We start from the raw sequence: 14,550 nt of genomic DNA on the forward strand, positions 1-14,550 counted from the left end.
ATAATAGCAGTTTATCACTGTTAGACCTGGCACCTTGGCGTGGGTCTCCCTTCCATTTTTCGCTGTTGCTTCATGTATTTTTGCTGGTATTAGTTGCTCAGGGCACTGTGTCACTGCTGTCCAGTGCCACAGTGCAAGTGCTCCCTATTGTAAATTAATGTATGATTTGTGATTCCATGATTGGTTGGTTTGGTTTACCTGTCAGACCCTAGTACAGTGCACCAGGAGTGCCCAGGGCTTGTAAATCCAAATGCTGCTGGTGGGCTTGCAGCACTGGTTGTGCCACCCACAGAAGCAGCCTGTAAAAGTTTGTCTAGGTCTGCCATTGCAGAGCCTGCGTGCAGTCTGGTACTGTCATGCTGACTGGGCAAGTGCACCCACTTGCCAGTCCCTAAACCTTCCCTTTTCTTCATATCAGACACCCCTATAGTAGGCCCAATGGCAGGGTGCATTGTAAGGATAAGGTAGGACATGCCCGGGAGTGTGTGGCATGTTCTAATAGTGAATTACAGCCATTTTCGTTTTTCACTATTGCAAGGCTACCTGTTCCCCATAGGCCAGAATGGGCAGTTTGGTTATTACATCTTATAATCCTAACTGACTCAGGGAACATGGTAGAAATTCGAATTTAGTATGCCTGAACTCAGAATGATAAAATACATATTTTAGTGAAGTTGGTTTTAACATTCTGTGTTTGAAAATGTCACTTTTAGAAAGTAGGCATTTTCTTGTCTAACCATTCAAACCTGCCTCTGCTAGGCTGCGTATTTCCTGTCTGGAGTTTGAGTGACAGGGCTGGGGAATTCCAGGAGACAGGGTGAGGTGTCCCAGTGGTGAATAGAGAGATCTGCATCTAGATAGGTGGGAGGAGTTGCACCTGGGACCTGAATAGGGCTGTGCCTTCCCTCCACAATGCTGGCTCCACATCTTGTGGTGTGTCTGATGTATTTGCCCTGCACCCTGAAAGGAAAGAAGGAGTCAGGTAAACAAAGTGCTCCAGGACTGACCAGAACCGGTTTGAACAAGGCAAAGGCCCCTCTGCCCTCAGAGGACAAAGGATTTGGGGGTATAAGCATTGGGACTCTGATCCCAAGAATTTAGATCCCGTTGCGAAAACAAGAAGAACACTCTGCTGAGGAGAGGAACCAAGAAGAAGCTGAGGAGGAACTATCCCTGAAACTGGGGGATTGACCTGCAGTGGTTGCCTACTGCCAAAGAGAGGAGAAAGGAACTTTGGGTGTACTTTTTCTCAACTTGTGAAGGATCTCCAAGGGCTTGGAAAAGAGCTTGCCTCCTGCTGAAGTCTCAGGAACAACAGACTTCACCCCCCAGCTCCCCAGAGTTATTTGGAAGGGCCTGCTGCTGTTGTTGGGCCTTCTGAGGGACTGCGTGTCGCAAGGAGCTGGAAGCGCGATTCAAGGAGGAGAAGCGTGCCGCCGTCGGAGCTGTCATCGTCGCATCGTGTAAAGTGTGTCGCCGCTGCAGCTGTCGCATCGAGCGGAAGCGTCTCGCATCATCCAAGAAGTGTCTCGCAACGCCAAAGAAGCGTGTCGCCATCGCAGCCATCGTAGCTGACGCATTGAACCGCATCAAGAGAGGAGTCTCGCATCGAGGAAGAAGCGTGTCGCCATTGCAGCCATCGTAGTTGTCGCAATGCATCGCATCAAGAAATGCGCCTCGCATCCACGGAGAAGCGTTCCGCCGTCGGAGCTGTTGTCATCGCATCGCGAAAGGGGTGTCGCCGCTGCAGCATCGCATCGAGCGGAAGCGTCTCGCAACGTCGAAGAAGAGTGCCGCTGCCAAGGCCGCTGTCGTCTCATTGCGTAAAGTGTGTCGCCGCTGCAGCTGAAGCATCGAATCGAGACTTCTAGCAACATCGGAGAAACGTACCGCATCTGGTACACCTTCACGTCTTTATTTCTTTGCACCAAAATCTTCAACGCATCCACATCATTGCAACACTTTCGTTGCCCTGCGTGTCGCATCCAAAAGGTACATTGACTTAAAGTGCCGCATTTAAGAACTAAAGAGAACTAAGCAAAATTCTACCATCTAAAGTAACAGTATTGTGTGTTTTTGTCGTTTAATGGTCTTGTGGTAGATCTATATAAAGAATACTTTTTTTTTTTTTTTTAAACTTTGTTTATTGGTTTAGACATAGCCATATATTAACATGAGTGAACGACCTATTTAGGGTTGTCAATATAAAATACACAGATATCACTTTTTGGTTACATATTAAACATTTCCTACAGTACTTGCTGGTCTATGCATCTCCATCTCCACCGTAGGTGGCGCACAGGGCTCCCCTCGATATGTATTCCAGTGAGTCCATTTCTTATCCCACTTCCTGGGACACCCCCGCGCCTTGAAAACCGCAGTCTCTGCCAACATACATCTATCCATTTCTTTGGCCCATACGGTGGTAAGTGGTGGGTTCGTTCCCCCCATCCTCTAGCTATCTCCCGTTTCACCAGCGTGTACCCCAGGGTCGTGAATTGTTGTTCCACCTCTGTGAGGTCAGTCGCTTCCCACACATTCAACAGTCCCAGTTGTGGCGTTAGCATTATTTCCTTCCCTAAAGCTATACTCATGTGGTCTGAGGCTTCCTCCCAGAGGGCATGTATCTTTGGGGAGACCCACAAGGTGTGATAGAATGTGGCCTGCTGCCCACATCCCCTCCCACAGCGGTCGTCAGGTCTAGTCCCTATTCTAGCCAAGACTGTTCCTGATATGTATGATCGGTGAAGAATCCTAAGCTGGATCAGTCGAAATCTCTGAGTTATAGCCACCTCTCACGGGGACATTAGTGCAGTCTGCCAGTCCTCGTCGTCTATGGGACCAATGTCAACCTGCCACCGCTCCCTAAGCCTCGGAAAGGTGTCTGGCAGGTTATTACTCAATTTCTTGTAGGTGAGAGATATTGCCTTGGAGGTGAGGTGTCCGTCTAGCAAACGGTCTTCCAGAGGCGATGACTCTGGTATGTTTTTAAAGGATGGAAACGCCCCCTTTAGCGCATGTCGGATCTGTAAATACCTAAACACTTCTCCTTGCGCCATACGGTATTGTGTCTGGAGCTCACCAAAGGTGAGCATGGCTCCTTTTTTCACCAGATCTCGCACTGCTGATATCCCGATTAGGTCCCATTTTTCAAATCCGGGCTGATAGCACAGCATTCCTACCTTCTGGGTGGTCCATAATGCTGTAGCCTGAGAAAGCACACCCTTCCATCCCAGCCGGGCAGAAACCACCCGCCATATTTCCAAGGTGTGTTGGGTGGGTCCGAAGAATCACCTCCTATTTTTCTTGTCCGTGGCGTACAGTGGCCCCATATACCCAGAGCGGTCCGTTTGGTAGCGGTCTAGGACATAAGCCGGGTCATTCGGGGGGTGATATTTCCAGTGATTAGTGGTCACCAGTTGTGCCGCCCAATAGTATCGCTGTAGGTCAGGTAGTGCTATGCCCCCATCGTACCAGCCTTTAGTCAATTTCTGCATTGCTATTCTGGGGGCCCTGCCATCCCATAGCAACGTTCGAATCTCCCCTTCAACCGCTCTGAAATTTGAATCCGGGACCCTCTGGGGACAGTTATGCAATATATAGAGGAAACGAGGAAGGGCTAGCATTTTAAAGAGCGCCGCCCTCCCCAACAGTGTTAAGGGGAGAGATCTCCAATGTTTAACATCCGCCCGTAGTCGGGCCAAAGGGGGGGGCCAGGCTGGAACTGTAGAAGCAAACCGGATCTGAGGTGATAAAGATCCCTAGATAACGAAACCCCTATGTAACGACTGTTATAGTGCAGTCTGCCGGAAGGTGCGGGGCTGCACCTCTCAGCATAAACAGTACGGACTTGTGCCAATTGATCGCATATCCTGAGTATTTGACAAAGTTTGTGAATATATCTAGCACGACCCTAATCGATTTATATGGGGATGCCAGGTATAACAATATATCGTCCGCATAGAGGGATATTCGATCTTCCACGTCTTCTGCCCATCGCAACCCTCGCACCATCATATCCCCTCGCACCCAGGCCGCGAGAGGTTCCAGGACTAGAGAGAAGATCAATGGGGAGAGTGGGCTTCCCTGCCTAGTGCCCCTTTGTAACTCGAACGTTCTAGATGTAAAGCCATTAACTCTCACCTGTCCCAGGACCCCAGTGTAGAGAAGCTTCACCCAGGCTATAAATTTAGGGCCCAATCCCACTTTCTCTAGGACCTCAAATAGGTATGGCCATTCAATGGAGTTGAATGCCATTGACGCGTCAAGGGACAACACCGCTGCATCTTCTTCGATGTATGTCCTGCGGGCCATCACATTGTGTAAACGCCGTATATTAAGGGCCGTATTTCTACCTGGCATAAAGCCGGATTGGTCCGGGTGGACCAGCGACGCTATGACAGACACCAGTCTATTTACCAGAACTTTAGCCAGCACTTTCGTCTCTGCATTAATGAGTGAGATTGGTCTATAGGAGCCACATTTATCTGCTGGCTTACCCTGCTTGTGGATGACTATGATGGTAGCTAGCCGTTGATCTATTGGTAGACTCCCTACTTCTAAACTTTCTTCATGCATGGCTCTCAGGTGAGGCACGATCTGGGAGGCATTAGCCCTCAAAAACTCGATTGGAAGGCCATTGGGCCCCATAGCCTAGCCTAGTCCCTAGTTCTTCCAACGCCATTTTGCCTAAAGCTGGAGGCATATATATCGAGAGTATGTTGATGTCCCTCCCGTCCCATTGGACCTCTGCCCCCACGAATCGACCCCCTGTATCCGCCCATGTCTTATGAAATATAAGGGGCGTATTTTTCTTCACCAATATAGCCATCCCCCTCGATCCCGTGGTGTAGTCCGCATGTACTAACAATTTATATCCCCACCTGGTAAGAGCCTTAGATTTCTGACCCACCAGATGCATCTCTTGCAGAAGGACAACGTCGGGCGAGTGTCACTTTAGATATTGTTGTACTATGCCCCTCTTAATTTTGTCCCCAACCCCGTTAACGTTCCAGGACATTACGGAAAGGGTACGGTCTCTATCCTGCCCCATTTCCGTGTACCTTGCTTAATACCATTAGTCAGATCATTTCTGTGTATGAAAAAACTTGAATCTGCTCACTCAGTATTCGCTGTCCGCTGGTCAATACGACTGTTATACGGTTTCGATTCACAGTTACATCTCGCTTACCAATAACACAATCAAAAAAATAACATTTCCCAATTCTCCTCCCCCCCCCCCTGATCAACCACATAGCACAGCTTCGAAACCCCTTTAAGAATACTTATTTTTGATATAAAACCTGTGTGGTGTCCATCTGTAGTGTTGTCACTTGGTTACTGTATGTGTTCACAAATGCTTTACACACTGCCTCTGAGATAAGCCTGTCTGCTCGTGCCAAGCTACCAAGGGGGTGAGCAGTGGTTATTTTAGGAGTGTACCCCCTTACCCTGACTAGAGGAGAGGGTCCCTATTTGTCACAAGTGCATACCTGTGCCAACTAGAGACCCCCAAGTCTAACAATCACCAACTTCAAGTCAGTGGTAATCGAGTCACAAACAGGAAGGGGCTCCCAGGGACCCCTTCTCCTTTGTGACTGGCAGTAAAAACGCTTTGTAGGAGCAGACAAACGTTTCACTTTTGTTTTTGAATTGCAACCTGTTTCCCTTTAAGGAAAACTGGATTAATTTTTAAAAGACAATGTCTCATTTAAAAACCAGTCACAGACATGATTGTCTGCTGACTCCAGCAGACCATCGACCCTGTTGTATTCATGATAGAACAGAACCATAACGCCAAGGTTCAGTTCTGTATGTTGGGTTTTGAACGGGGAGGGCAGTTGGATCTGAGACTGGCAAGGGTAAGAACACAGACGCTCAACATCCTGTGATTTTGGGCAAATCACTTAGTTTCCCTGTGCCGAACAAAACAAGCATTGGCATAGCCAATAGGTCTCGCCATTGAGACCTTTTAAGTATTTAGTTATGTAGCACAATAGCCTTACTGCAACAACATTAACGGTTGCATGGCTAAACACTTATAAGGTGAGACCTATTGGCTATGCCAATGCTTGTTTTGCTCTGTCTCCCTGTGCGCTTGTAGCTCCCTCTTTATCTTATGGCTAGCCCTATTCCAGTGCACACGCAGCGTATTGCCCCAAAGGTACTAATCTGTCCATGGGTTATTCTTCGAGCAATAGGTGAACAGTGGTCGCTTCCTTGGCCAGGAATGAACACAACACAAAAATGCACAGCAACGTGAAAGCAGCTCCACTTAAATGAAAAAAATGCCTACACCAAGTAATAAAGAAGAGTGTAACGCCGCAAGGATATTACATTACAGAGGGACACATTCATTTGTTTTTTTAGGCACCAAGATATTAAGTGATTTGCCCAGGATCACAGGATGTTGAGCCGACGCAGAGACTGAAAGCGTGTTCCCCGGGTCCTCAGGCAGCAGCTCTGCCCATTGCTTGCCCTTGAAGGCTGACGGTGGCGCGGAGGAGCAGAGTGAGCCTCATAGCAGCGCCTCAGACGAGCCTGAAGGCAGTTTTCATCCAACTTTCATTCAGAGCCCTTTCTCCGATAGAGCCTCTTTTGTCGGAAGTCCGCAGCAAGGTGCAGACAAGAACTTTGGCAGCAAAAGCCCAAATAAAGAACAAGCGCGGCCACGAAAGGAATTCGAGGTATGCAGCTGGCACCCGGCCACGCTGCGGTTCGCGCAACTTGCCAGCAAGGAGAGAGGTGTGCACAAGAGAGGAAGGCCAGATGGCGCCTGTGCTAGAGGAAAGCCAGATGGCGGCTGTGCGCGTTATCGCAAGCTCTAGGCCACAAGCAAAAGCATGTGGTCGGACTTTTTAAAGCCCACTTACTAAATGTCTGGCCAGAGCAGCGCATGCGCTGGCTCAAGCGAGACCTAAAAATGAACGTGTCCCTCTGTAACGCAACTGGTGCTCATGTAAAGCGCTCTGATACCGAATACCTTCGGGTCAAGTTTGCGCTATATAAAACTCCAGGAAAAAAAAACAAAGGGATACCTTAGTGGTGCTAGAGGGGAGACACTGCCCAGCTCTAGGACTAGTGCTTCATGGATATTTTGACGCCAATGATCAAAAGGTGACACCTCATAAGCACACCACTGGAAGCGAATATGCGATTGTCGGTCCCTGGGTACTCACGCTCAGCCTTCTGCATCTCGTATTGTGGTATTGGCACGAGTGTTGGCTGCGCGTGTGAGGGTCGCGTGAGGTATGTACAATGTATGGGGTATGTGGAATGTTTGTAGTTGAATGTGTGGTCGGGTAGATGAGCTGGGGAACGGTTGCTAATGGAAGCGGAGGAAGCTACCTCCGGTGTCGCTGTACCCTTTTTCCGAAAATAAAGGATTTGTGGAATCACCAACCTTCTCGGACCTTCTTTTCCACAATGGCGACGAGCGGGAACATGGCAACACCGGGGATGACAGATAAGAGAAATGTATAAAAAACAAATTACACTACTTTGCGCTACGCGCTAATCTTCAAGTGTTGCGCTTAGATTTAAAATCTGGATTGTGCCGTGCTGCGCACTAATCTTTAAGTGTTGCGCTCAGATTTAAAATCTGGATTTTTTTTTTTTTTTTTGAAAAACCTTTATTGACGTTTCAATCATTTACACGTATGGGCCTACAACCCCCCGGGGCCGGCCGCTAAGCAATCAGAACAATAAAAGCACATGTAAACACAGGCGGCACCTCGGAGAGCAACGTCTACAATACAGTATAGTCCGGCCAATGAGCCGCTCAGGTAGGACACCAGGAGAGAAAGGGTTTTTCATTTTATAATAAAACAAAACAGTAGGATCAGGTGCCAAACAGTTTCCCAACAGCGATAAGGGGCAAGGATAAGAGACGCAAGCAGCAATACATTGAATCAATGGCGCAGACACGGGAAAGTACGGATGGGGAGAAATATCAAAGATAGTTGCGCCTACAGGTCCCCGTACCTAAAGCCCAGCGAACCCCCCGGAAACTGTGGCACACATTAAGAGCAAGCGATTCACAATAAGAGAGGTGTACCGCGCTGATCCCAGAAAAACAAGCAAAAAGAAACAGAGAAGAAAAAGGAGGCCATGGAAAAAGAGATAAAGACTAAAGAGTCCCCTCCCCCATCCCCCCCACCCTGCACCTCTGCGAATGAGTATGGCCCCACCCCCCAGCAGTGTGCCTGTCGCCCTGGAACTAGACCCGAAATATAGAAGAGACAGGGAAAAAAGGAGTAAGAAAGAGCCCCCCCAGACGGGGGGGGCGGAAGGAATGTAATAAACTGGAGGAGGGCCTTCAAAACATACCCCCGGCTTCTCCCTCCCGCACGGTGAAGTCTCCCCACAGCAAACAATTAGCAGCACCAAGTTGATCATATCAAAAAAGGAGGGGGGGAGTGGGGAGCATTATGCACCAACTATGCGAATAACCATGAGAGCACGCAACCATGAGTCCGCCTGTCTACTAGGTGACCACTCCCGAAGGATCAGCCTCAGCCTTGACCGCTCTTTGCGATTCTGCCCATGCCTGCCCCTCGACCCAGCACCATGTCCGATGTCCCAAGGTACAGGAGTGTCCAAAAACAGTCGGGAAGCGACGCACACAGGTGGGGTGGAAGTCTCTGAGCATCAGCACGGACCGCTTCATGGGGGGGCGTCTTTTCCAGTGCTGCCCCAGGATCTGCACTGCACACAAGGTCCAGACAGGCTGAAGCAGTCAAATGAGACACACGTTGCTGGAATTAAAATCTGGATTGTGCCGATCTTCAGACGCTTCTATCCGCCCAGCTTTGATGATTTGTGTATTTTCTTCACTTGTGACGTCAACGTGCGCTAGGCGTGGAAAGTGGATGCTGTCTTTTGTTTGGCATTTCCATGCCAACGGAAGCGATTTTATGACAACGTTCACGCTTAGTAACGTTATGCACACAACGTGAATGACACATTAATTGTTTACGGCAATTCCGAGTAACTGCTCGCAACGCTCTACACTACAAATACATTGAAGAGAGGATTAGGATTAATTTATTCACATTTGGCATTGAACGGTATTTTTTTGTTTTCAAGTACTGTTATCCAATATTGTGGAACTGTATTTTTGCTGTGCTTATCATCGAAGAAGACATGCAGCACGCAGCATTCATTTCCATCCTAAGTTTTACAGACAGGTCATGAAAAGAGACACTTGAGCAAAACATTACATGCTGGATTTTAAAAGTCATTTCTATTTGAAGAACTGACTTTGGTGAACTTTTTGCACAAGTTTATCTAGTGTTCACGGAAATATTTGTTGTTGTTGTTGCTGGTGCTCTATTTTTTTTTTTTTCTGTACAAATAATTTAAGCCTTTCTTTCTCCGTGTGTATTGTAATAATTTTACTATATCTTCAATTCAACCACCACCATTTTTTGGGGCGGAGTCAGGAGAACCTCCAATTGCTTGGGATTTGTGGGTTGATATGTTTGAAGCGTATGTAGAAGTGTTGGAGGAAGATGAGTGTTCACAAGAAAGGAAACTTTCTCTTCTTAAACATAGATTGGGTGCTGTGGGATTAAGACAGTTTAAAAATTTACCCAAGATTGAGAATGCTGGTGATATTGGAGTCTACCAATATGCTGTCAAACAAATGCAAGAAAGGTTTGGCAGAAAGATTAATATTGTTATGGAGAGATGTAAATTCTATTCTAGGGTCCAAAAAGCCGATGAGTCTATTGACCAATATGTTTCTGCTTTGAGAGGGTTAGCGGTCACGTGTGAGTTTGAAAGCATGACTTATGATCAAGTCCTACGTGACCAAATTCTAATGAGAACTAAATCTATAAAAATTAAGGAAAAGCTATGATCATGTGGTAGTACTTCCTTAAAAGCTGCAATTGAAGTTGCTAGGGGTATTGAAGTTTCGGACCAATGTATACGTGAGGTGAGGAATGAAAAGAATGACTTAGAGTGTGATAGAACAAATTCTGGCCATGTTAGTGCTGTTAATAAGGATTTTAAAAATAAAAGTAAAGGTGACAGCAAAGTATTAGATAGTAATTCCAAAAAGAAAAGTGGCGAGCAACGAAAATATGAGTGTTATAGATGTGGTTCTAGTAACCATTTGGCTAATTTCAAATGGTGTCCAGCGCTAACTAAAGTGTGCACTAATTGTAAAGAAAAGGGCCATTTTAGTAGGGTGTGCCATAACTTCAAAAATAAGGTCAACTATGTTCAAGATGATGAGCATAATGATGAATTTAATGTAATTGGAGAAATATCCAGCGTTCATGGCAAATTGGATCTTGAGACAAGCAAGGTTAAAAAATTGCCTACATGTATTGTGAGTATGGATGGAGTGGAAATGAGTGTTATGGTGGACTTGTGTGCGTGGTACACTATCATCAGTAAAGAGCAATTAAAAAAATAATGGCCAAATAGACCATTGTTGGAACCCGATGTAAGTCCTGGGATTTATTCTGGACATAAAATTCCTTTGGAAGGTTTTATATGGGCGGATGTAAATTTTGGTCATAATTCTTGTCATGGAAAAGTATATGTAGCTCACAAGGGTGCGACCATTCTAGGTTGGCCACATATCATTGATTTAGGCATAAAAATTGATTCTGGTTTAGACTGTCCGGTATTTGCAGTTCAGCATGTGAATGTAAATGAGTAGGAAAGCATAAATGCTGACGCTGACTATTCTTCTCTGAAGAAGATGTATCCTGATGTTTTTACTGATGGTATTGGTAAAATGGTTAAGTTCAAACACAAAATAGTTTTACGAGAAGGAGTGTGTCCCATAAGACAAAAACTTAGGAATGTTCCTATTTGTTATCGTGAAAAACTGAACGAGATACTTAAAAAACTATGTAAGGATGAGATTATTGAGCCAGTGGAGAGCTCCGATTGGGTTTCTCCAGTGGTAATTTCCCTTAAGTCCAACGGCGATTTACGTCTATGCGTGGATCTAAGGTGTTTGAATGAGGCTATTTGGATTGACACATTTCCTCTTCCCAATTTGCAAGAATTAACATCTTCTATTGGTGGGTCTTCTTGTTTCTCTAAAGTAGACTTAACAAGTGCATACCATCAGATCGTTTTGGATGAAGGATCAAGGCATTGCACAGTTTTTATTACTACTGAAGGCATGTTCAGGTATAAACGCATGCCTTTTGGCCTCGCTAGTGCGTCAGCTGTGTTTCAGAGAGAAATGTCTAGAATTTTGCAAGGAATTGAGGAAGCGAAAGTTTTTGAAGATGACATTTTAATTTTTGGAAAGAACAAAGAATGTCATGATACATGTTTGCACGCAGTTCTGGATGCACTCAGAAAAAATGGATTAACCTTTAAGAATGAAATGTGTGTGTTTGGTAAATCTGAAGTGGAATATCTAGGCCATGTTATATCGAAAGATGGTATTCGTCCTAAAATCAGTCATGTAGAAGCAATTTTAGCGGCTCCTGAACTAAAAAGCAAGGAACAATTAATGTCCTTTCTGGGCTTAACTGAATTTGAGTGTTGGTTCATTGAGAATTATGTATCTAAGGTGGAACCATTAAGGATATTACTCAAAAGAAATGTGTCATTTGCATGGGAACAGCAACAAAAGCAATGTTTTGAAAATGTGAAAAAAGAAATCTCTGTAACTCCATGTTTGAAAATTTTTGTACCATCAGCTGATTGTGTGTTGTCTGTGGATGCATCTGGATATGGAATTGGAGCGGTGTTTTCACAACATGTCAAGAAAGACAAATGGGTAGTAGCATATGCTTCTCGCACGTCAACACCATCCGAACGGAATTATTCCGTGATTGAGAAGGAATTGCTAGCTTCTACTTGGGCTGCTGAAAGATTTCGTATGTATGTGTGGGGAAGGAAGTTCAAGATTTGCACAGATCACAAGCCTTTAGTGAATATTTTGAAACCAGAGGGAGGGAGGAATTTGACTCCCAGGTTAGCTCGATTGGCTTCAAAATTACAAATGTTCAGTTATGAAATAGAATATATTCCCGGAAAGGATAATTCAGTTGCTGATGGACTTTCAAGATTACCTAGCTTGACTACAACAGAAGTGATGGGTACAAACGAGTTTGAAGTTGCTTTTACTTTCAAAGATATGTCAGTTGATGGGAAGGAAATTAACAATACTTTATCTGAAGTATCTTGGATGTGTAAAATGGGCAAGGATATGGTTTTGAAACAAGTTGAGAAGTATATTGTGGAAGGTTGGCCAAGAGAATCAGTTTTGCGAGGAGAATGCTCTGCGTTTTGGAAAGTAAAGGAAGAGTTGTGCTTATCCAATGGTATTGTTCTAAGAGGAGATAAAATTGTACCACCATTTGGGTTGAGAGATAACATCATTGAGAGGAGTCACAAGGGTCACGGTGGTATGTTGAGTACCAAAAGGAGAATTAAGGAGTGTTTTTGGTGGCCAGGAGTAGACTCCATGGTGGATCGTTGGGTTAGAAATTGTAAAATTTGTGGTGTTAGTGATAAAGTTGTCAAACCGTTTTGTGTACCTTTGACCATGGTTGAATTACCTGAGAATCCATGGCAAAAAGTTGCCATCGATTTTATGGGTCCCTTTTCAGCGTTGTCATCGAAGGATTGTTATGCTATAGTTTTAATTGATTATTACTCTAAGTGGCCGGAGGTAAGAATGGTGAGTGGAGTAACTACAGATGTGGTTATTGAATTTTTGGAAGACGTGTTTTCAAGAGAAGGTGTACCTGAGACTTTAGTTTCAGATAATGGACCCAAATTGGTATTGCAGAAGATGCAAGAGTTCTTAATGATGATGGGTATCAAACACATAAGGTCATCATTATATCATCACGAAGGAAATGGACAGGTGGAACGCTTCAATAGGGTGGTTAAGGAGGTAATTCAGTTGGCTTTGAGTGCAGGATTATCTTGGAGAAAGGCTTTGCAGGAAAGACTTACGGCGTATCGAGTTACTCCCCATTCAGTCACTGGGAAGACGCCTTTTGAGGTGTTAAGAGAAAGGAAACCTTCTACTATGTTAGTTCCTTGGTGGTTGAGGAAAAGGAATGAAAGGATGACTTGTAAAAATGATGAATTGGGTGAGGAAATTAGATCTAAAGTTAAGGAATTTCAGGAGCGCACTATGCGTTCTCGTAGGGGAAGTTACTGTTGGCCGGTTGTCCATGTAGGCCAAATGGTTCGAGTGAAGGATCCGAGAGGTGTTTTGAAAGGTGAAGGTGTGTGGTCCAAGCCTTTGAGAGTGAGGAAGGTGTTGGGTAGTGCGGTGGAATTGGAAGATGGTAGGAGGTGGAATTTTCGTCAGTTAAGTCTTTGTAGTGACCGGAATGGTGTTCAGGGTGACAGGTTACCAATTAATGAAGGTTGTAGAGGTTATATGTTGGGGAATGATTCTGGAGAGGTTAGTGGTTGTAGTAATGATAGGAATGACAGTGCAGTAAGTAATACCAGTTCTGATTCCAACGTCGATGCTTATGTTTCTGATGCAAGCATTACCAGTCCTGGTCCCAATGTTACCAGTCCTGGTTTTAATGTTGAGTCTCATATTTTGCGTCGTGGTAGTAGACCAAGGAGGTTGCCTGCTCGATTCGTTGATTTCAAGTTGGGATAGACACTCGGGAGTATTGTAGTTGTTCTGTCTCACATTTTGTTCTTTTAGCTTATGGATTGTTGTTAATTTTGTTTTGTGTTTTTGTAGATGTTGTGGTGTGTGTGTTGAAGGGGGAAGGTGTGTGGTATTGGCACGCGAGTGTTGGCTGCGCGTGTGAGGGTCGCGTGAGGTATGTAGAATGTATGGGGTATGTGGAATGTTTGTAGTTGAATGTGTGGTCGGGTAGATGAGCTGGGAAACGGTTGCTGATGGAAGCGGAGGACGCTACCTCCGGTGTCGCTTTACCCTTTTTCCTAAATTAAAGGACTTGTGGAATCACCAACCTTCTCGGACCTTCTTTTCCACACGTATGGGTCGCTATTTGCTTTGCGCTCGTGTGAACCACATCGTTGCACTGCATCTGTCAGTAGAACACGAATACCCAAGTTGCATTTGTATGTTATTTTTATTTTGTTGTATGCAAAAAACGGAAATAAACACTTTAAAAACGTATAACAGAATACTCATCAAATAAATAAATAACTTAATACAAATTTCAATAAAATAGAACCGTTTACTTTGCATTGATATTAATGAACGAGGAACGCCCTGCCTGCCTGCCAGCCAGCCGCTGGTGCGGCGTTACTGGATTAGGAGCACCTTCAAGGAGCACCTTCAACAAGCACCTTTCAATCTCACCACCTAGCGTCAACATTGTTCCAAACTGCCAAGCTGTCGCTGCCCAAAACTGCTGGCCTGTTATATCAACTCCCCTCCTCCATCCATACAGAAACGAAGGGTGGCAAATTGTTCTGCAGGCCAGAGCCCCATCCACTATCAGCGCTAGGTCCGTGATAGACTGGCCTTTCGATGTCGGCCAGACCAGCCCAGCTCATCCTGTAGCACAGCGCGCGACACCCGCACAAATCTAGGACAGTTCCGTTACTGTTTACATA

At 45.3% G+C, this 14,550-nt stretch overlaps 1 protein-coding gene across 1 annotated transcript in view; it reads left to right on the top strand.

Moving 5' to 3' along the window:
- LOC146809787 (uncharacterized protein ZSWIM9-like) overlaps positions 1-14,550 on the top strand; it is a 126,677-nt gene that overhangs the window by 36,102 nt on the left and 76,025 nt on the right. The window lies entirely within an intron of this gene.

Source organism: Triturus cristatus, chromosome 7 (assembly GCF_964204655.1).
Source record: "Triturus cristatus chromosome 7, aTriCri1.1, whole genome shotgun sequence".
NCBI classification, from domain to species: Eukaryota; Metazoa; Chordata; class Amphibia; order Caudata; family Salamandridae; genus Triturus; species Triturus cristatus.